General features: G+C 47.5%; 1 long non-coding RNA gene across 3 annotated transcripts; it reads left to right on the top strand.

The window, feature by feature from the left end:
• Positions 1 to 7890: 7890 nt before the first annotated feature.
• LOC102145587 (uncharacterized) lies at positions 7891 to 16609 on the top strand. Of its 3 annotated transcripts, XR_010584848.2 has the most exons (6): positions 7891 to 7972; positions 9918 to 10037; positions 11192 to 11413; positions 14286 to 14416; positions 14908 to 14943; positions 15720 to 16609. It is a non-coding gene; the product is annotated as an uncharacterized lncRNA (long non-coding RNA). The 3 variants fall into 3 exon arrangements; XR_010584847.2 differs by lacking the exon at positions 11192 to 11413; XR_012430570.1 differs by lacking the exon at positions 11192 to 11413 and having other exon boundaries at positions 14286 to 14580.
• Positions 16610 to 24029: the final 7420 nt, after the last annotated feature.

Genomic DNA, 24029 nt, shown 5'->3' with positions numbered 1-24029 from the left:
ACTGGCCAGGCGCGGTGGCTCAAGCCTGTAATCCCAGCACTTTGGGAGGCCGAGACGGGTGGATCACGAGGTCAGGAGATCAAGACCATCCTGGCTGACACGGTGAAACACCGTCTCTACTAAAAAATACAAAAAAAAACTAGCCAGGCGAGGTGGCGGGCGCCTGTAGTCCCAGCTACTTGGGAGGCTGAGGCAGGAGAATGGCGTGAACCCGGGAGGCGGAGCTTGCAGTGAGCCGAGATCCGGCCACTGCACTCCAGCCTGGGCCAAAGAGCGAGACTCCGTCTCAAAAAAAAAAAAAAAAATTATTAAAACTGAAGAGTAAAATAGTCAAACAATTTAAATAGAAAAATGGTAAAAGACACATGAAGAGAAATTTTAATGAAGAGTATATAAAAATAAAAAATAAGTACATGAAAAGATGTTAAACATCACTAGTCAATAAAGAAATGCAAATAAAGACCACAATGAGATATCGCCACATATCTATTAGATCAAGTAAAATTTCAAAATAGCCACAACACCAAATCATGGCCAGGATGTGGAGAAACTGGATTTCTTTTACATTGCTGGTGGTAATGTAAAATGATTCAGTCACTGTGGAAAACAGCTTGAAAGTTTCTTTTAAAATTGCCATACCTCACAGCAATTGCACTTCTAGGTATTTATCCCAGAGAAATGAAAACTTATGTCAACATTAAAACCTATACATAATTGTGCTTAGCCACTTCATTTTTATTATCCCAAACTGGAAACAACCAAAATGTTCTTCAATAGGTGAATGGTTAAATAAACAGCGGAACATGTATACTACAGAAAACTGCTCAGCAATAAAAAGGAATGAACTATTGATATATGCAATAGTTTGAATTGATTTCAAAGTCATTATTTTAAATGAGAAAAAAAAAAGCCAAGTTCAAAAGGTGACATACTGTATGATTCCATTTATATAACACTCTTGAAATGACAAAATTATAGTGTTGGAAAACAGGTTAGTGGTTGTCAGAGGTTAGGGATGGTTGGAGAGGGGGATGGGTGTGACTATAAAGAGGTAGCACAAGAAAGATTTTTACGGTGATGAAATAATTCTGCATATTGATTGTGAGGTTCTTACAAATATACATATATGATAAAATGACATAGAACTATACACACACATTGTACCAGTGTCAAATTCCTAGTTTTAATATTATACTATAACCATCTAAAATGTAACCACTGGGGGAAACTGAGTGAAGGGCACATAGATCCTCTTTGTGCTACCTTTGTAACTTCCTGTGAACTTATAAGTATTTCCAAATAAAAGGTTGAATTAAAAATCAGTTGCATTTCTATATACAAGTAATGAACAATTGGGAAATAAAAGTTTAAAAACTTTGTTTATAAATAGTACTTAAAAAGAGTTAGAAATGAATTTAAAGAAAGATGTTCCAGACCTATAACCTTAAAACTACAAAATATTATTAAGGGAAATTAAAGAAAACCTAAATAAATGGAGAGGCATACCATGTTCATGGATTTGAAGATGCAATATTGTTAAAATGCTTTTTTCTAAAAACTGACCTATGGACTCAATACAATCCTCATCAAAATCATAACAGACTGTTTTGGAGAAACTGATAAGTTGATTCTAAAATAATATGAAAAAGCAAAGAGTCAAAAATTGCCAAAATAATTTTAAAAATAAAAACAAATTTGAAATACTTGCATTACCTGATTTCAGGATTACTATAAAACCACAATAATCAAATTGTATGGCATTGGCATGGTTATAGATCAGTAAAACAGAGTAAAGAGTGCAGGAATAGACTTGCATTTATATACTCAATTAATTTTTTTTTACAAAAGTGCCAAGATAATTGAATGAGGAATGTATAGTCTTTTTACAAAGTGGTACTAGATATCTTTATGGGGGGGAATTAAGTTTTAAACCTTACTTCACATCATATGCAAAATGATCAAAATATATCATAGACCTAAACATAAGAGCTAAAATGATAAGAATTTCTGGAAGAAAACATGAGAAAATCTTTGTGATATTGTGTTGGCAAAGATTACCTAAACATGACACACAAAGATCATCTAAACTTGACACAAACACCATTAATCATAAAAGAAAAATATAATAAAATGGATTTCATAAAAATTAAAAACTTCTGTTCACTTAAGGACACATTTAAGAAAATGAAAAGACAAGCCACAGACTAGAAGAAAATATCTGTAAAATATATACCTAGTGAAAGGCTTTTATATAGAATAACAAGAAAGCAAACAATACAGATTTTAAAAATGGACAGAATATTTGAACAGACACTTCCCACAGAAAATATATGGGCAGCCAATATGAACAAGACTAGTCAACAAGGAAATACAAATCAAAACTACAACGAAATACCCAATATACCCATTAGAATGGTTTTTTTTTTTTTTTTAAACTGTCATCGCAAGGAGTTAGTGAAGATGTAGAAAAACCAGACTCTCAGACACTGCCAGTAGAAATGTGAGACAGTACGGCCTCTTTGGAAAAGTGTTTGGCAGCGTTCTTAAAGTTAAACATACACCCATTACACAGCCCAGAAAATTCCACTCCTAGGTAGTTATCCAAGAGAATGAAAACATAGACTTGTATGTGAATGTTCACAGCAACATTATTCACAACCACATATTCATAACAACTAAAATCTGGAGGCCGGGCGTGGTGGCTCACGCCTGTAATACCAGCACTTTGGGAGGCTGAAGCGGGTGGATCACTTGAGCTCAGGAGTTCAAGACCATCCTGGCCAACATGGTGAAACCCCATCTCTATTAAAAATACAAAAATTAGCTGGACATGGTGGCGGGCATCAGTGATCCTAGCTACTAGGGAGGCTGAGGCAGGAGAATTGCTTGAACCCCAGAGGTGGAGGTTGCAGTGAACCAAGATCATGCCATTGCGCTTCAACCTGGGCAACAAGAGCAAAACTCTGTCTCAAAAAAAAAAAAAAAAATCTGGATGCAACCCAAATGTCCCTCAATTGGTGAGCAGACAAATTGTAGTTATCCTACGAATTACATCAGAGCAGTTTTTCATATTTTTTGATGGGCTAGGATTCAAGGCAAAAGCAAAAATGGAATTGATTTAAATAAATAAAAATAAAATATTTCATCTTCTCTTCCCCTCTCACAATCCCTTCAGATCACTTTCTGACACGCAAAGGAATGACAAAAATGCAATCCAACATTGCATCATAAATTACTAGACACCAGCAGCTGTGCTAGGTGCTGGGACACCAAGAGGGATCACACCTGGTTTCTGCCCTTGAGAAGCTCACAATATAAACAAGGATAGAGGTGGGTGCACAGTGAATGCTCATACAAACCAGACGGCAGTGCGGCAAAGCACAAGACAATGCTTCACTCAGCAGGGGGATAGTCAGTACTGTCAGGGTTAGGAGTTTGAAGACTGTGGCCTCACAGAGGAGGTGACAATGAGTAGAACCTTGAAAGATGAGACTGTTTTTTGTTTGTTTGTTTGTTTTTTGAGAGACGGGGTTTCACTCTGTTACCCAGGCTGTTGCAGGAGTGCAGTGGCACAATCATAGCTCACTGTAGCCTGAAACTCCTGGCCTAAGTGATCCTCCCACCTTAGCCTCCCTAGTAGCTAGGACTCCAGGTGCACGGCCATGCCTGGCTACGTTTTTTATTTTTTGTAGAAATGGGATCTCGCCGTGTTGCTCAGGCTGGTCTCAAACTCCTGGGCTCAAGCAATCCTTCCACCTTGGCCTCTCAAAGTGCTGGGATTGCAGGAATGAGTCACTGTGCCCAGCCAGGATGAGACAAATTAAATTAGCAGAGAAGGTGGAGAGATGCGGCAGAGGAAACGGCAGAGGGAACATCCCAGCAGTGACCCCTGTGACGTTTCGGGGAGTCAAGGGTATTTTGGTGGGGCAGGTGCTTAGGAGCAAACTAATGTGAAAAGAAGCAATGCAGAGCATTTGGTCCCTGGTTTAGCTGTTTGCTGTCTGATGGTCTCTGTGTTTGGGCATCAGCGTCCAAGCCCTGCTTATGCCCACTGGGCCAGCCTCTCAGGAGAGCAGCAGGGTACCCTGTACCTATTCATTCAGAGCCAGCAGCCAGGTGATAACTCAGCATAAAGAAACTTCTTTTGAATCACATCATTGGTGACATTGGATCCATACTGTCAAGTCCACAAGGCTGCAAAATTTCCCCAATGTATTCATTTGGGTTCCAGTTAAATGGACAATAATGATCCTTTAGGAGTGTGTGTTGAGGTGTCAACATATCCAGTACCTTACGCTTTATAAAACACTTTCTCACCTGTGACCAGACAAGTCTACGCATGCGCCCACGAGTTAGGGAGGCAGAGAAAATGTACCCCATTTGATAGATGAGGAAACAGGCTGGAGTTGCCGACTAGGTTCAAGGTCAATGTCCCCGGTCACAGCGGCTGAAGGACATAAAGAGTGTGAAGGTCAGGGGCGAGAGAAGGAATGATTTATTGACCAGGTCCCCATCCAGCTTTTTGGGATATGAGTCTTTCAGCAGAATGTCAAAAAGTCTAATTTTCTGTGGACTCCAGAAAAGATGATTTTGATCAGATCAACAAGCCACCACAGAGTGTTAAAAGCATACCCTCTGGCTTTTTCTGCTAATGACTATGAAATTCACATTCAGTGATGAACCTCTTCTCAGGATGGAATGCTTTTATAGTAATGCCGCTAATTAATAACTTCTTCTCCTATCCCTCTTTGTGATGTTGAATCATAGGGCATAGATGCTGGCAGGGCTTTAGAGGCACTAGTAATGTGGTTTTTAAATCTTTTTCATTGACTGATCCGCATCTTTCATCTCCTTGGTTCATAACCTGTGACGTAGACAACAGCCTGGATCATTATGCCCATCTTATACGTGAAATAACCAAGGAAAAAAGCGGCTAAGCCACTTCCCCAAGTGATAGAACTAGGTCTAGAACATGTCTTATGACTACCAAACAATGCTCAATCTACTACATCAAACTTCCTTTCTCTTCCACCCTGCAGATCAGATGCAAATTGCAACCTCCCTGAGCTTCACCAAGGAGGAAAGCAGCCCAGAGAGGAGTAGAGGTCCGGCTTTGATGGCCGTGTGGGAGAGCCCCGTGACTCTTACCCTCCCTCCAGAGACAGAAACAGTTTTGCCTTCAAACCATCATGAGGATTGTTGCCTGCCAGCTCTGTCTCAACTTAAATATGACTCCAAGCCAATATCAAAAGGAAGGTGCCAGTGTCCACCTACCCATTCCCCAGCAGCTGGCCACATTGTGCCATCCTAGCCACAGCTGAGCCTGCTCCAGGCCATTCTCTTGAAACACATAATAGCATCCTCCCCCAGCCCAGCTTCCACTGACAGGCAGGCTCTGAAGCCAGCAGGCTGCTGCCTGAAGCAGCTCCCAGCAGGAGCTCAATGGAGGCCGGCAAGGTTACAGGTGCTTTTCATCCAGCCTCACAGGAGAGCACCAACTTCCTGCTGCTAGAAATTTGTCTGCAAATTTTTGTCTTCATTCAAATCGATGGATAGAAGCCGGGAGACACTGGGGTGATATGATAACTTGATTAAGCCCCAGAACAGATGACATGGTAGCTCAAAGGCCATGTGCTCTCCTCCTTAACCTCTCCCAGGGAGACCGCAGGCTTTGCTAGTAATTGGCCCATTGTCCTTCTGCTGAGATTCCTGCACAAGCCGGGAGTCGCCTGGCTAGGGGCTCCTTTCTGGGGCAGCCTTAAATACTCTCAGACCCGTCAGGCCTAGGGAACTGTGAACAATACCTGTGCAATGGAACATACCAGAGTCACATTCTGAGAAGCTGAAAATGACCCTTACTGAAAACAATGACCTAAGATATTCTCCCATCCTCAAGCACAGCTGTAAACTGCAACACATCCAGGGATGGAAGCCCAAGACTGTTAAAAGGTGTTCAGACTTTTAGAATATTGTTTTTTGGGGAGAAAATCCCCCTGACCTTTCATTGTTGTCCAGGTCGGTGTCTCCTGTTGGATTACACATTATCGAGAGTGTTTCTGATCAACCACTTCCAGATACTCTGGCGTTCACTGGTGTGAGCCCATCTTGGGTGAGCTAATGTGGATACCTGTGTATGTCATTACCTCTGGAAAAGAGAGGTGGGTTCCAAGCTGGAAAGAAGAGTGCTAAATAGAAGATATAAGCAGAGGGCCCAGTGGCTCAGGCCTGTAATCCCAGCACATGGAGACTGGCCTGGCCAACATGCCAAAACCCCATCTCTACAAAAAAAAAAAAAAAAAAAAAAATGGCCGGGCGCGGTGGCTCACGCCTGTAATCCCAACACTTTGGGAGGCCGAGAAGGGCGGATCACGAGGTCAAGAAATCGAGACCATCCTGGCTAACACGGTGAAACCCCATCTCTACTAAAAATGCAAAAAAAAAAAAAAAAAAAAAAAAAATCAGGCGTGGTGGCGGGCGCCTGTAGTCCCAGCTGCTTCAGAGACTGAGGCAGGAGAATGGTGTGAACCCTGGAGGTGGAGCTTGCAGTGAGCCGAGATTGCACCACTGCTCTCCATCTAGCCTGGGCAACAGAGCCAGACTCTGTCTCAAAAAAGAAAAAAAAGCCGGGTGTGGTGATGGGCGCCTGTAATCCCAGCTACTTGGGAGACTGAGGCAGGAGAATCGCTTGAACCTGGGAGAAGCAGGCTTAGGGAGGAGGAGGTTTCAGTGAGCCAAGACTGCACCACTGCACTCCAGCCTGGGTGACAAAGCCAGACTCCATCGAAAAAAAAAAAAAAGATATAAGTAGATATTTGCTGTGATGATAGTTTTCCATTCTGTTTTAAAATCTTCTGTCAGCCTTTGTTCAGTGACTTAAGACATTTTAGAGCTGAGAGGGAGCTGAACACGAATCCCCTCAATCCATTTTTTTTTGTAGGAATATATGAGAGGAATAAAATTCACTACTGTCTGCTCAAAGTTTGAGTTGGATCCTTGCTGGGGAACGTGAAAAACAAAGCTGTTAGTGACGCTTTGAAAATAAGCAAGGTATACTATTAAAGGTTAAATAAATGCTATTTTAAATTTTCATTATGATTTATTGCTCAAGTCTCCCTATAAGAAAGAGGGCTACAGTATGCCAACATCACCCCTTTCTGTCTTTGTCATGGGAATGGAATGTCTTTTGAACTGCTAAAGTAGATAATTCCATGCCTGGAAGAAAAACGAAGGGAGGGGGAGGGGGAGAGGGAGGGGGAGGGGGAGGGGGAGGGTAGAAGGAAAAAAGATTCTCTCATTTCCTAATAATTGCAAAGGCCAGGAATGTGCCACAGCGGCATTCAGGAAAATTCGGCGATGCGTGCCACAGTTGGGTGCGCGCCCTGTCCCTCTAGTGCCAGGTAGGGGACTGGGGAGCCGCCTCTGCCATCTGCCAAGGACCCACGCGGCCCGAGCGATTTACCCATTCCCTGCAATGGCGAGATTTCTTTCTAAAAAAAAAAAAAAAAAAGTTTGTTGTTTCACAGTTGGCCTCTTGGCCCCGAAGGGCAGCGCGTCCCGCGTGCAGTGTCCCGGCCCTCGCGGCGCTTGGAGCCTCCAAGCTCCGGCCGCGCGGCTGGAAAGGCCTCTCTGAAAGGGGGCGGTCCGCTCTGCCCACTGCGCCTCCGGCCATTGTCCCCACTCGCCCCGCAAGGGAACTGAGGAGGGAGCTTTTTAAATAGTTCTCCGGGAACAAAGGGAGCCCAAGCGCCGGGCTTCATTACGGGCTCATCGGCCACACCAGCGGGCCCGCCTCTCGCCACAGCCTCGGCCACAACCAGCACCAGCCGGTGGCTCAAGGCGGCCGCAGCCCGCTCGCTGGCTCCTCCCAGCCCTTCCCCTCCTACCCCCTCCGTCCCATCCTCTCCAGCCCCGGGCCCCGCTGCGCCCCGCTGCGCCCACGCTGCGCCCACGCCAGACCGCTCCCGCCTGCCAGGTAAAAGCAGAGCGCCGGGATCCACCCGGCCCCTCTGGACCTGCCCCATGCCCTGGCGCGTCCCTTTCCCGGTGGGGACCCTCCAGCGACCTGAGTGTGAGAGAAGATCTAACCTAAGCCGCCACCGCGAGGGACCACATTTAGGAGATCCGAGCCTGCCTGGCGGTTGTGAGCCTCCCCTCCCAGGACTTTCCGAAGGGCTGACTACCAACCACCCCGCGCCCGGCCCCCACGCTCGCCCCGGCAGGCAGCGCGTCCCCCCCAGGCCTTCGCCCACCGCGTGGGCTCCTGCCCTGGCCTCACCTGTCCCCGACACTCCAAGTCCCCGCCGAACAGACCTAACTGACCACAGCCAGGAGTGGGTCATTCGAGGGTCAGGAGAGGTCTTAGACATAAAATACACACATGGGTGACACAAACACACTCTCTGAGCCTCTTGTTGAACAAAATGGAGCTAGGTAGTTTTGGGTTTTTTGTTTGTTTGTTTTGACATGGAGTCTGGCTCAGTGGCCCAAGCTGGAGTGCAGTGGTGCAATCTCAGCTCACTGCAACCTCCGTCTCCCAGGTTCAAGTGATTCTCCTGCCCCAGCCTCCCAAGTAGCTGGGATTACAGGCGCCCGCCACCACGCCTGGCTAATTTTTGTATTTTTAGTAGAGAAAGGGTTTTGCCGTGTTAGCCAGGCTGGTCTCGAACTCCTGACCTCAGGTGATCCTCCCGCCTCGGCCTCCCAAAGTGCTGGGATTACAGGAGTGACCCACAACGTGGAGCTAGGCAGTTTTAAGAGTGATCAATAATGTATGAGACACGCCCCTTTATAGTAGGTGCTGCTTAAATCATAATTACAGTCATTGTCACATGGAACCTACAGCATCCAACGTAAGAGGCTTTGAAAAGTGCTTCTGGGCCAGACAAGGTGGCTCCCCCCTTGTAATCCCAGCAACTCTGGGGGCTGAATTGGGAGGATTGCTTGAGGCCAGGAGTTCAAGCACAGTCTGGGAAACATGGCAAGATCTCATCTCTAAAAAATAAAATAAATTAGCCACGTATGGTGGTGTGCACCTGTAGTCTTAGCTACTCAGGGGGCTGAGACAGGAGAATTGCTTGAGCCCAGGAGTTTAAGGCTCCAGTGAGCTATGATCACACCACCGTACTCTAGCCTGGGCAACAAAAGAGACCCAGTCTCTTTTAAAAATTTTAAAATAAAATAGGAAAGAAAGTGCTCTGAAGTGATGAGGTCTGCAGTGGGGCAGACAGCAAGCTAGGCAAATCATAGCACATGCTCCTCCACTGACAGAAACCCTCCCCCATGCACGCCCTGCTCCTGCCTAAGCTCCTCTGCAGAGGGACCTTCAAAGCCCGTGGCAAGCGCCCCGGCAGGTGCTGCACAATGATAAATCCTGATGCATAAGACCCCCAGACAAGGCTAATGGGCCATGCTGTGGGAAGCCAGGAGGTAACTGAATGGAGAGGTTTCCCTGGGTGGCTGGGAGGGCTGTTCCACGTCGAAACATGCCGAACTCTGTTGCTCACATGGGAGGTTGTTCCACGTCGAACCATGCCAAACACGGTTGCTCACATGGGCTGTTCCACGTTGAACCATGCCGAACGCTGTCGCTCACAGAGGATCCGGCCAGTGCCCACAGGAAGTGGGTGAAAGAACATTCACAGGTAGAATAAGAGTGCAGCCTCCCTGGGGAGCTTCCCATAGGGCCAAAGAGCTCGCACTCCAGCTCCTCGGTGGCACCCCAGGTTAGTTAAAAGGCTGCCCTCATTGGTGCCTACCCAGAGGACTCCTGATACATCGGATGAGGCCTGGGCAGGCAGGTGGGAAGCGCAAACCCACAGGCAGCTGAGAACAGCTACAAATCCTCTCCTCTATCCCAACAGAAGACCATTTGTTCCTTCTCCGTTGGGGTGGGTGCTGAGGAAGGCGCTTTGTTGCAGAGTGGAGCAGACAGCAAGCTGACTGCTGTCCCCAGATTGCCGCCCACACCTAACCAGGACTAGCCCTGGGAGCAAGGAGGGAAAATGTAGGACAGCGACCAACCATGGCCCTCCAAATGGGTGAGTGCACTCCTACTCCTTCATGCAGCTCATACCAGGCACCAGATCCCAGTGATACTCTGTCATTCACAGCACACCAGCGGTTACACCTGAGGTCCCCAAAGGAGTAAAGGCAAGAAGAAATGGATTTAGCTTTTTCTTTTTCTTTTTTTTTTTTTTTTTGAGACAGTCTCACTCTTTTCCAGGCTAAGTGCAGTGGCACGATCTCAGCTCACCGTAACCTTTGCCTCCCAGGTTCAAACGATTCTCCTGCCTCAGCCTCCCGAGTAGCTTGGATTACAGGCACACACCACCATGCCCAGCTAATTTTGTATTTTTTAGTAGAGATGGGGTTTCTCCATGTTGGTCAGGCTGGCCTCGAACTCCTGACCTCAGGTGATCTGCCCACTTTGGCCTCCCAAAGAACTGAGATTACAGGCGTGAGCGACCGTGCCTGGCCAGATGTGGCATTTTCAAAGCACATCATCGTTTTCTTTTTTTTTTTTTTTTTTTTTGAGACGGAGTCTTGCTCTGTCGCCGAGACTGGAGTGCAGTGGCCGGATCTCGGCTCACTGCAAGCTCCGCCTCCCGGGTTTACACCATTCTCCTGCCTCAGCCTCCCGAGTAGCTGGGACTACAGGCACCCGCCACCTCGCCCGGCTATTTTTTTGTATTTTTTACTAGAGACGGGGTTTCACCGGGTTAGCCAGGATGGTCTCGATCTCCTGACCTCGTGATCCGCCCGTCTCGGCCTCCCAAAGTGCTGGGATTACAGGCTTGAGCCACCGCGCCCGGCCCACATCATCGTTTTCTTGCTGGATTGATGTCTGGCAAGCTTGCCTGATAACTGGTCTGGTGTACTTCCTTCTTTGATTTGTATATATTTTAACCTTTTGTTTACATGTCCTGCCTATTTTTTTCATAGTGATTATGAATTAACTGGAAAAGTTTTTTTAATTATTAAAAAAACAAATAGAACCCATTGAATAGTCCGAGAACTTAGATTTACCAGTGAGAAAAACTGCTGGTTGAGACTAAAATAGAGCTTTAACCTACCAAGAGATGTAGAGGCCGGGGGCGCTTGTGCAGGAGCACGTGTCAGCGTGGGTGAGGAGGGGGCACAATCGCAGCCCTGGACCCATGCTTACTCCCTCACTTTGCTTCCATCCTCTCAGATAAGATCATTTCACTCCTAAGAGAGGACCTTCCTTCTCCTAAAGCCTCCTAAACCTCACAGCCCACATCCAGTCTGTCCCACGTGAAGGCACGCCGTCCTAGGGACGCGGGGAAGCCAAGTGCAGTCTTCCTGAGGCAAATGTGCCGCGAACGTTTTTCCCCATCTGGGATGGGGGAGCAGCCGAAGGCCTGGCTGCTGGAATGCTGCTGAAACACAGTAGGTGAGCAGGCCTCCGGTAAGGCGGGATGAGGCCCAGGACAGATGACGCAATCTTGGCCTCCGCTAGAGGGCTGGCTCGGGAAGGCGGTGGAAAGCTTCCATAATGAGATTCCCAGCCCGGCTCGGTCAACCAGAGGCAGTGACATTAGCCAAGGCCTTGTTCTGGCTGGAGCAGAATCCTACGGGCTGCTGTTAGAAGGACTGGTTTAACCTAGAGCAACAGGGTCTCACAATAAGGGTATTTGTGTACAGGAAGGATGCTTTGGGGAGAGGAGAGAATATGTAAATATTTTTTCGGTGTTGGTTTTAAAAGTCTGGGGAGAAATCTGCTAAATGAAAAACTTAACATACATTTAATATTCACAGGCATTGCATATAATAAAACAGTGCATTTTAAGTCTAAAGTTTTGCTCTTTCAAAACTCTATGAAAGCTTCAAAATGAATTTTGTTCAACCTCCTCTCTTAGCTCAACACTTAAATGTTAACTGAACTGTTTCTGAACTCTGATTTTGAACTAGTTAAAAATCTTATTTCATTAGACATTTCTGGAGCCCGTAAGATTTCTCCCCAGTGGGGTATGGCCCGCCTGCCCATTGCAGATGAACAAGTACACTGGCGTGTGAGCGGCCACCACATCTCATATGTGGCATGTATATAAAACCAGTGTTTCAGTCAATATCACTTTATTTTTTTAAATGCTGGTTTTCAGTCTAATTCACAGTTTTGTGGAAGCTGTAACATATTTGATGCTTTTAGAGGCCCTCGACATTGATAATACTTGAATAATTGTGGGTGGCCTTGGGCCTCTGGAGCTTTAAGGAACAAAGTTAAGTGACACATCACCTTGCAGAAAAAGGTATATTCTATGTAATTATGGACTAGTCACCCCCATTATTCTGATTAGCACTCACTACAATAACAATTTTACTCTTTCAACATTCGCATAGCACTGTGATAATATTGGTTCTGTTTCATTGTTGTGCCTTTAGCAAACACTTACTGATTTCCTCCCATGTGCCATGTTCTGTGCTTTCTGTTTTTGAAGCCACATTCAGCAGAAGACACAAACATGGAACAAATAAAGACGGTATTATGTTGTAAGTGTTAAATTAAAGAAATAAACAGAGAGCCAAAAGGAGGAAGGTACAAACTCTGCCCAGAAGAGGGAAGAGAAAGTAGGGAAGGCTTCCCTAAGGAGGAGGCACTGGGAATGGCTCCTTGCTCTTCGGGACCCTGTCTGGAACTGTAACCACAGCCTCCTGAATGGTCTCCAGCTCCCACACTTCAAGCAAGAGGATAAGTAAAGTTCTAACACTGTGCTGGGGGACAGCCCTTACCACCACCACCACCCGCCATCCCGCGCCCGCCAGGCCTGGAGCTCTTCAGCAGCAGTGGGAATAGCCATTCTGATCCAAAGTGACAGCCAGACCTCTGCAAGATGTCAACAAGGACCCTCCACCAGCTAGTAATCAAGGAACACATTCATTTACTAAACACTGACATTTTGAAGGGTAAATTCTGGTGAACAACACCCACTCATCCATCTGACTCCTACTCTTAGCTAATGACCCTGAGAGTCAAGTTGCTTTTGTACCTGCTGTTCCTTCTGCCTAGAGCACCTTCCTCCTCTTTAAGGACAGGCAATATAGATACCAATTCATCCAGGAAGCCCTCCTGATAACCCCCAACGAAGGGAACTTAGCCACCCTCCACTTCATTCATTCAACTAAAGCTCACTGAGCACGCACCGTGTGGCAGACACGAGGGAGACAGTGGTGAACACAACAGACGAAACATCCTGCCCTCGCGGAGCTTACATTCTAGGGCAGGGAAATGAACAACAAGCAAAATAAACACGGGAAACACACAGTGTATTAAGATAGAGGAGAATCAGCGGGGGCGGCCCACCCTGGCAGGAAGGTGTACTGATAACAGAATTTAGAGTTGCCGGTGTGCAGGACTCATAAAGAGCAAACCCACTTTGAATTTATTTCACGATTATTTTTAAATTCTCTACAGATGATACACCTCCTTAGGTCCTGCCCCCGGCCACCATTGAATCAGAATGCCACTGGATTAAAGAGTGACAGGTCAAATGGAGGAAGCAGAGCAAGGATGCAGAAGGAGGAATGGTGTTGAATGGGTTGCAATTTTAAATAGGATGGTCAGGGAGGGAGGCATCAGTAAGGTGACACGTGAGTAAAGATCTTAGAGGGAAAGAGTTCCAAGCAGAAGAAACAGTAAGTGCAAATGTCCTGAGGCAGGAGAGTGAGCACAGAGGAGACCAGTGAGAGAACCAGAGAGAACAGGGACACGGACCACACGGTCCTTTGGAATGAATGTGGCTGACAGAGTGAGACGGGAGGGAAAAGATGGGATCTGACTTCCTTTTTGAAAGGATTACTCTGGAAGCTGTGTGGAGAAGAATCTGAAGGCAGGGTGGGAACTTACTGGGATATGATGAGAACAGGGAAAGCCGGTTAGGAGACTCATAGCACTCCAGCCAAGAGCCAACGGTGGGTTGGACAAGGGGAGGACGATAGTGGTAACAAGAAGTGTCGGATTTGGAAGCGATGCCTCAGTTGAAGGGAGACAGGAGCCTAAGAGAAGAATCAAAGAGGACACAAAGGATTTTTGGACTCCCACTGGCTGAGATGGGAAATCTGTGGGCAAGAAGGGGTCTGTGTGTGGGTGGGGTGGGCAGGAGCTCGGCTCAGGATGAAATGTCTGTTACCTGCCAAGCAGGACATGTTAGAGGCAGTGGATTCTCAGCATACATAGCTCTGAGAGTCAGCAGAGAAGTCTCATTTAAAGATGAGTGATGGAGAGTTCCAAGGATTGAATCTTGATGTTCTTTGTCGTTCCTTTGCAGGAATCTGAAGAGAAGATGGCAAAAGAGTCTGAGAGGCAGCAGCCAGGAGGAGAAGGAAAGCAAGGTGGACGTGAAGGAAGTGTTCAACATGGAGGGAGGAACCAGCCACGCCAAATGCTGCTAACAGCCAGGCAACATGAGGGCCAAGAAATGTCCACTGCATGTAGCAAAATGAGGACACTGGTGACCTTGACAAGAACAGTGTCAGGGATGACAGTGTAATCGGGGTGGATTCAAGGGAGAATGGGAGGAGAGAATTTGGAGTGATGAGTCCAGACAATCATTTTGGAAAGTGGTAAGAACTGGGGCCATTCTCCTGGGGAGGAGGTGGGGTCAAGAGAAAGTATCTTTCCATGGGAAAGATGGTAGCATGGTGGCATGCTGCTAGGAGAGACCCCACAGAGAGGGAAAGATTGATGGTGCAAGGGACAGAAGGGAGACACTGGAGTGATGTCCTTGAGCAGACAGGAGGGCATGGGCTGGATGGTTCATCCACAGAACAGGAGAGGGGCAGACACAAAACGTGGGCATGTGGTGAGGTGGGGGGTGAGGTGGGGGGTGAGGTGGGGACAGATGCTCACAAGGATCTCTTCTGATTGCCTTTATCTTCTTCATGAAATAGGAAGCTGAGGCATCACCTTAGAAGAAGGCTCAGCAGGTTGGTGTAAGGCAAGTGGGACTGTAAGCTCCATGAGGACAGGAACCTTGTCTCTTGTTCACCATTGCCCCCCTGTGTTAGCACAGTACTAGGGATGTACTAGGTGTTCAAAAGGCATCTATTGGATGATGAACTAAAGAATGGCAAAATGGGCAGATTATCACAGGACCTGAAACCATAGGACCTCACCCTAAATGGGCACAGGCCAGATGGCCAGTGCTTTTTTTTTTTTTTTGAGATGGGGTCTCACTCTGTTGCTCAGGCTGGAGTGCAGTGGTGCAATCACCAACCACTGCAGCCTCAACTTCCTGGGCTCAGGCGTTCCTCCCACCTCAGCTTCCCAAGCAGCTGGGACTACAGGTGTGCACCACTACACCCAGCTAATTTTTGTACTTTTTGTAGAGATAGGGCTTTGCCATGTTGCCCAGGCTGTTCTCGAATTCCTGTGCTCGAGTGATCCACCCACCTCCACCTCCAAAAATGCTGGGATTACAGGTGTGAGCCACCGTGCCTAGCCTGCCCAGTGCTATTCTAATTCATACACTTATATTTATAGCCATCAAATCCCAGGGCTGCCTTGGGGCCCTGGGCAACCTCTGGCCAGTCTTTTCCTGCTCTTCCCTCTCTCACTGAGCTTAGAAGAGGCTAGACTTAGGTCTTCTTGTAAAATGACCAGTGTTCTGTCATTGAAGACCAGGGTACCCTTCACAATTGTATCTATTCTTTGCTTTTTTTCTCTTTCCTAGTGACCCTCATGTTGTCATATTTGTTGCCAGGCTCACTAAGGAGGGTACCACGAAACCAAGGTTGTCACCTCTAGGCAGAGGGGAAGCTTGAAAACAACAACACATGGCCCTACAGTGTTCATAGGCACCATCGCAATTCAACTGCTTCAACAAGGCCCAGGGAATATTTTTCTTTGCAAATTACTAGTATCCTATCAATATTACTAGTAGTCTACATTGTTTGCCATCTTCTGGTCCAAGGCAGAGCTGTGGGGCTGTGGAGGCAAAGTCCTGCCTGAAATGGGACCCCAGGCAGGGTGCCTCAAGTCTAAGGGTCTGTATCCTCAGCCACGGATCACACAGCCTGGAGCCTGTGGGTGAGGAGCCCCTGCTACACTCCCCTCAGCCAGAATCCTAGACCCACAGGCGTCCCGGGGCTCTGTGACACTCTCTAGCCCGACTCCCTTCAACACCAAACCCCTTATGCATCTGTCAGATGGTCCTTCAACTTCTGGGTGAAGTGCCGGTTTGAAAGTGAACTGCCAGAGAAGCAGTCGCTCCAGATGTCTTCAAAGGCCTGTGTCTGTGACCCCATCTGTCCTTACCTCAAAGGCCAGGCTCCCGTCCATCATGACGGGGAGAGTGGGGAAAGGGCTGGACTGGTCCTGTCAATTCCAAGAAACAGGTGACACACTGGCCGGGTGTTCCTGGAACTGGGATCTCCCCTTGTCTCTCTCATGCTGAACGGCCTTTTGGAAACATCTGCAAGAGGGTGACGGTCTTCCCTTCAGATCCCTTCTTCGTCCTCAGGGCACCAGAAGAGCAGCTGGCAGCCCCAGCACAAGCCCTTGAATTCTTTGTCAGGTTGAAGAGGAGGCTGGGGGGTGGAAGATGGGAGAGGAATCTAATTATTTAGTCAATAAACATGTATTGAGAAGCCAGTGTGTGCCCGACACCCTTCAAGATGCTTGGGATAGCTGAGTGAACGAAACCCACAGGATCTCCTGCCTGTGGGGCTTGCATTCTAGTGAGGGGAAAGGTCAGAGTTCAGGCAGAGTCTTCCTGACACAGTGGCCTTCCCTTCCCCCAGGGCAAGAGGGATCCAGCCAGGCTCCTGCTGGGCCAGTGGGTCAGTCCCCCAGCCCAGAGCAAGCAGCGGCACTCAGCAGAGCCCCCACCCTCCAGATCGCCAAGCCCATCGGCTTACTCCAGTTCCCAGAGACACAGAGCCACTGAGCAGTCAACGAGAGCAGCTCCCAGCCACGGTTGGTGGCAACCCCAGGGCCCGCTGTGGGGGACGCTGTGGGTCGGCTCCCTGCCACCTGCTTCCTGCCTGTGTAGCCACAAGGGAAATGCCACCTTCTAAGGAGGAGGAGCCTGTCACTGAGATAAGCAGGTTTTGCGGGCCACTTCCACAGGAAAACACTTTCTAAGAAGCCAGTCTCCTTCCTCTGGGTGCTTTCCTGGCAAGCAGAGGCGGCACGAACACCTGCAGACCGCAGTGAGATGCGGTGGATTAAAGTAAACTCTCCTTACTTTTAACACGCCCAGCACCCCCTCAAATCCTGGGGGTGGCTTCCCAAATATAATCTTTTTAGAGAAAAAGAAATGCCCACACCTACCACTGTTTGCAAACAATTCAAACAACTTAGGTGTGTCTTCTCCCTGTTGCGGCAATAAAAAAGAGGCTGCTGACATCTGTTTCCTTTAGGAAGCTTGTAAAAAAATACTCATGCAGACACGCATGGTTGCTTGGCTGGAAGCAAAGCAGCATCCCATGCCTGGCTGTCCATGGGCCCCTCCTAACCTCAGCACTTGCTGGAGCCAGAAGAGCCCCACAGGAGCTGGCAAGGGGTACATGGCTCGAGGGTGGGTTTCCAACTCCTAGGGTCGACCCTTGATCCAGCCAACTCCTAACCAACAAGCCAAACAAGACAAAATCACTATGGGGAAACTTCTCCCTTTTTAAGCCCCAGCTTGTATAAATTAATTCTTTGTATACAACCATGGAAGGAGATTTGAGGTGAAACACAAGTCACCCCAATGGTGTAATAAACTTTCTGAAGCTTAAAAAAATCATCAAAATACGGAGACAGTTGGATGAGACATTTCCTCCAATGCAAAATTAGTTTCTACATCAGTGATTCTCAGAATAGGGTAAGGTGGGGGGAAGAGAGTATAATGAGTTTACTGGCTTTTTCAAACGACCTGTGTGCCACTCCCATCCTCAGTTCTAGAGATTCTGACACATGCCCCAGGAAGCCTCTCCTGACCGAGAACCCCCGTTATAGTGAGTGATTCTTATTCAGTGGTTCTCAAAGATGAGCTTGCACCAGAAGCACCTGCAGAGCCCAGGAAAGCCCAAACCACTTGTTCCCACCACCAGTTTCTGATTCAGTAACCCTGGGGTGGAGTCCAGAATTTGCATTTCTAACAAGTTCCCAGGTGATGCTGTTGATGGTACCAGAGACGGCACCAAAAGTTCTCCAGGTGTTTTGAGGCAGAAGATGATTAAGAACAACTAGGTTTGAAAAGAAATTATTTGCTGTGTATTGTAAAAGAACAAAATCGAAATTCTTTGTAGCACCTCTTGATGCTGATGGCATGACAGTACACGGAAGGATTGTGGGGGGAATGGCTGAGACCCCAAAGCTGGAAATAAGCACATGACCCAGATTCTAGCTCCATCCCCCCACTTGCAGATCTTGGGCAGGCCAGAAAGTTCCCTCTGTGAGATAAGGTTTGGGGTTGTCAGCGGTTCTTTAGCTGGAGCACAGATGTAAGGAGACTAGGGCTTGGATTCCATCTCCACATGGGTCAGGAAGCTTGTCCTGTCCTGTGGCCGTGGGCAGTGGCTTCTCAGGGATCGATCCTCAGGCCACTGAGCAGGAGAATGCAAGGGCAGCCACCCCTCACCACTGTGGCTACTCAGTGCCCACGCTCGACCCACCCCAGCTATGGCAGAAACTTTCCGCCCGGAAGGAAAGGCCCCGTTATTAGAATTCGGAAGGGACTTTGTGGTAACCAAACGTGCAGCATATATGCCAACATCATGCCACGCCCCAAAGGTCAGTAATGGTCCCAGTCATGATCTAGAAAGAAAACAGACCTGCAGTTCCAGGAAAGGAAACCCACAGTCTGGGAAAAGTAGAATTTGAGAATTAACTTTCATTTCCTATTAGTTGTCATCCCATATGGGATTACACTGTCTGGTAATTCTATGTGTGAGGTGGGGAAATTCCTCTGCTTCCTCCAGGGAAGGGAACTTGTTTTTCAGAGCTTCCAGGGCCTCGCACAGCCCTGGAACACACTAGGTCCTCAGGTAATGATAAATCTTTTTAAAGTCAGTGCTTCCCGGGGGGAGAAATGCCATCAAAAGGCAGGCCTTCGGGAGCCTGGGAACCTAGTGTTCATCCTAGGGAAGCTCAATGCTGCCTAGCAAGGAATTCTGCGGCCACGGAACAAAGATTCCTTCCCCTCATTCTGTTGGCTTGCCTGGCTCTGCTCCTGAATATTTAATTGGAGTAATTAAGCCTATCACCAACAGGCTGTCAGTCCCAGCATTCAAAAACTCCCCTGTTGTTCTTCCAAAGAGTTAATGATCTTCAGGCCTTGAAAAGATCCTGTATTTTTGGCTGGTTATCAAAATCAACTAAAGAGCTGATTCCAGGATGCTGCGAGCCTTGCTCTCTTGCTCTGTGGTGGGGGGGTGTGCTAGGCTAGGGGAAGAGGGCTTGCATTCATACCCACACACGCACACATGCCCACACATATGTGCGCATCAACACCAACACCAAAACTTAGGTGTTCACTGATTTAATGAGGCGATTCATTTTCTGCTGGGTGGGGTGGGGGGCGGGTGGGGTAGTGGTGTGGTGCAGTGTTAATGATTCCTGAGACATATTCTGTCTTGTATGTTTATACCTCTGCAGTTAGCCCTTCTTTTTTGCCCCAGCTCCTACTCAAAGTACTCTTAAGTATGGAATGCACGATGAACAGGCCAGATGATTTATCAGTTCTCTTGGAGTTTCCTACATTCTATTTTACCCTTCAAGATCATTTTCACTTCCCAGACTAGTCATTATGATGCCCTAAATGATGGTTAAGGGACATGACCAAAAAAAAAAAAAATCCAGCTGAAAACTACTTGGCCATTTTGCATAAAACAGGTGTCAACCCACTGGTCTGTTGTATCACTCAACAGGATCCCCTTAGGAAATCTCTTTTGGAGCTCAAAAGCCAGATGAATTTTCTAACTCCTAAGAAATCCATATACTTTTCCCTGTTTTATTTTTGTCTTGGCTGCCAAGAGCCTCAGAGTTAAATTTAATAATAGCTCTAGGTTTTGTATATTTACTTCCCTCCTTCTTCCTGTGGTCCTGAAAATAACTATTTTAATAATCTTACTGAATGTATTTTCTTTGTTGTAGGCATCCAATTTTTTTCTTCTTTAAAAAGCACAAGCTATCAATGACCTTAGTGTAAAATAAGAATAAGTGTAGTATCCTGTGCTCAGAGGGAAAACCAATTGCATACAGAATGATGACTCCCTATAAACAAAAATTCCTGAATAAGGTTAAGAGGGTCATAGTGGACCACAAGCTGATGGTGCCACAGTAACCCTGTGCAGGGAAGCGGGTGGTCCCCTAAGAGACCAGGCTTCTGAGTGTATGGTTACATTGTGAAGGCTTTCCTGTCTCCAGGATGCTATTTTATTTCAGCCCTCCATGAAGCTTGGTGGTTTAGCTTTACAATGGCCCCCAGAGAAGATGTTACTAAGAGTTGTAGAAAAGGTTGCGTTGTGCTTAACTGCAATCCTTTTACATGTGAGAGCAAGCTAACATACATCCGTTAGACACCTACTGTTTTCAGAATACTGCCAGAGGAGCAGTAGGTCTTTTTCCTCAAGGGTTTTCTCCCACCCACAGTCACCAGTGTAGATAGAAGCCCTTGGAACCACGTTCCCCAGCAGCACAACAGGTGGGGCTGGGAAGATGGTGCATCTCCTGCTGGCCGGGCTGCCTAGACCCTGGGGTGAGTGTCGAATAGGTCTTGGACCCCCCTGTTCCTCCAGCTTTTAGAAAATTCTCACCCAACTGGACTGCTGTGAGGGGGACCTGATCTGAACCCTCAAACTCCTGCTCTGCAAAACCTAGATCCGACAGAGGCCCAGCCTCAAAAGCACCTCACTGTTCAGGCCCTGCAGGCAAGCTTCCGGAAGCCGGCTGTGGAGCACGGCCACATGGTATGGTCCTAATTCTCCTGTCTCATCCTCTGCAGCCTCTGCTCCTAGAGCAACTGTATTGGGCGCTCTGGTACCAGTGGCCACGTGAGCCATGCTGGCCGCCTTCCCTGACGTTTTTTAAATACAAATTTTTAAATGTGTCTTTGAGATGAAAGCAGGAATGCCAAAAGTAGGCCGACGCTTTCTTGTGTTCAATTACAGCCCTGGGGAGTACCCCACACAAGGAGCAGCTCAGAGCCCCAGCCAAGATGAAATCTGCTTTTCCAATAAGCACTTCAAACGGCAGGGGATGTTTTTGGCTGGCTTCGGCAGCTGGGAGGCCAACAGTTAACAGGGCTGGGCACAGAGGCAGGGCTGCCCGCCGTCAGCGGAAATCTGAAGCTGCCTTTCACAGCAGCTTTCACCGCAGGTGAAGTTACAAGACACTTGTCTGGCTCCCCCAAGCCAGTGGCACGAACCCACCTTTGGACTTCATTGAAAAGATCTTCCAAGATTTAATCTTCCAAGATTATTTTGATATCCAATGTATGGAGAGTTAATTCCTCTCTATACAGTTTTTCTTCATTATTTTCTCAAGCCAAATTCCTTTACAGTGTTAGGCATGTCCAAATTATTTTACTGGACTGGAATTTTGTTGGTTTGAAAATAGGCCACACCAGAAATGCTGACATAATGAAATGAGGATACTGATGGTGGTGGTGAGGATAGATGGATGGATGCATGGATGCATGGGTGGATGAATGGATGCAAGCATGCGTGGATGGATGGATGGATGGATGGATGGATGGATGGATGGATGCATGGGTGGATGGATGGATGGATGGATGGATGGATGGATGGATGGGTGGATGCATGGGTGGATGGATGGATGGATGGATGGATGGATGGATGGATGGATGGGTGGATGCATGGGTGGATGGATGGATGGATGGATGGATGGGTGGATGCATGGGTGGATGGATGGATGGATGGATGGATGGATGGATACATAGATTGGCTGGTAGTAGAGGTAGTGGCAGTGTTACAAGGTAAGTAGGGAAAGGTCTAACCGCTCCATTTCCCAAACCTGCAAGCTGAAATTCCACAAAGTAATTGGCCCAAGCTTACCACAGGTGAGCCTGATGTAGAACCCCAGCCTTCTAAGTTATGTGCTCCTCAAGACACCAACCTGTACTTCAGTAATCTGTGCCACGCTGTGATTGCATATCCATGTCCTGCCCTGGCACAGAGCTTTCCAGACTCAGTCACGGTCATGGGTGCATTTTGCCTGGTTTAGTTACTAAGTATTGGCCAATTATCAAGTCATGAAGGGAATCGTCACCGGGACTTGGGATTCCCGCTTCATTCTTGAATCCCTAAAACCACTCCTGGATTTGAACAAATATTTCCTGACCCGTTAGGTAGAAGAAGAAGCACCAGGGTAAACAGCAGGGATTTCCAAAGTGCGGTGTGGAGAAAGGATTTGTTAAAATACATATTCCTGGGCCTCATCTCCCTGCCAGGTTCTGAACGAGGAGGTCTGAAGCAGCTGCAGGAAATACAGGTTCAATAGCAAAACACTTAACCTCTTTCAAGTCTCATTTGAACCTCACCTGGGTAAGGTTTATCCTGACCACTCTATCTAAAATTGCAACACACATACAACCTTGTCAGTCCCCAGCACCTCACCCTGCTCTCCTTTTTCCCCTAGTACTCTCACCTGTTAGATAATTGACTTGTTTCTTTTTTTTTTTTTTTTGAGACAGGGTCTCTCTCTGTCGCCCAGGCTGGAATGCAGTGGCACAATTATGGCTCACTGTAATGTAAACCTCCTGGGCTAAGACAGTCCTCCTACCTCAGGCTCTCAAGTAGTTGGGGCTACCACCACACTCAGCTAATTTTTGTATATTTGGGTAGGGATGTGGTTTCACCAGGTTGCCCAGGCTGGTCTCAAATTCCTGGGCTCAAGTGATCCTTCCACCTCAGACTCCCAAAGTGTTGGGATTACAAGCATGAGCCACAGCACCCAGGCAACTTATTTCTTATACTTGCTTGTTCTTGGCCTCCCATAATAAAGGAACTTCAGAAGGGCCAGGACCTGTCTTCCTCACTGCTGAATCCCATGAGCCTGGAGCCATGCCTAGATCGGTAACTGCCCGTTGAAAACAACAGAGACTGAATGAGGAAGTAACTATAATTAATGCAGGTTGCTCGAGATGCACACTTGGAGAAACACTGCCCCAAGAGCATGAAGTTGGCACCAGCCCGACGGGGGTTGGGTCCCAGCTCTACCCATCTGCTGTGTGACTTCAGACAATTTAAGCCTCCTGAGCATCCGTTCTGTCTCATCTGTGAAATGTAGACAATCCTTATATCTTAGGGTTGCAACACAAGGATCCAGTAATATAACCAGGCACAGAGCAGGGTGCTGCAGCAATACCTCCTCCTCCCTTATCTTCTGGGTGGAATTTTGCAAGCAATGGTGTCTGAGCAGAAAATGAATCTGAAGCCTCCCAGGTGGGAGGGAGCACATTCCCTCTTTCTCATCAGGCGGACAGAGGCGGGGAGGAAGAGTGAATGCAGGTCAGCCATTGGGGGAGTGTATAGTGTATAAGTCATCCCTGCCGGCTACCTCTGCAGCTCACAGGACACACGTTCACCTCCCTCCCTCCCTCCTTCCCTTCCCACCAGCAGAAATGAACAAGCAGTTTCTGAGTAAACAGATGATAAATCACTGGCTAGAATCGGTACTCCCGCCAAAGCAGCCTCATTTGAGATCTCAGGCAGAGCGAGCGCGCGTGCTTGGGGACTGCAATTTGGATTTAGAGGCAGCCCTGCCAGGCCTGCACACTGCCGGCTGAGCGTTCCTCCCCAAACAGCCCAGCCCGCTTCCCCGGGGGCCCTTGGAGTAAGTCCCGCAGACTCTTGCCAGCCCCACCTGGAAGGACTTAAGCTCCAGTGTGGGGGATGTGGGTGAGATGGGAACGAGGATTTCCTGACAGCGATCCTGGAATGGGTAACTGAGGTTGTAGACTTTTTCTCTGAGTTTTATGAAGCAGATAGGATTTGGAGGTTAAGAGACAAAATAAAAAATATCTACACACACACACAAACACACATTACACACCCCAAAGAGA

The sequence above is a fragment of the Macaca fascicularis genome, chromosome 2 (assembly GCF_037993035.2).
Source record: "Macaca fascicularis isolate 582-1 chromosome 2, T2T-MFA8v1.1".
NCBI lineage: Eukaryota > Metazoa > Chordata > Mammalia > Primates > Cercopithecidae > Macaca > Macaca fascicularis.
Note: the sequence above shows the minus strand (reverse complement) of the source record. Positions and strands in the feature narration are given on the sequence as shown.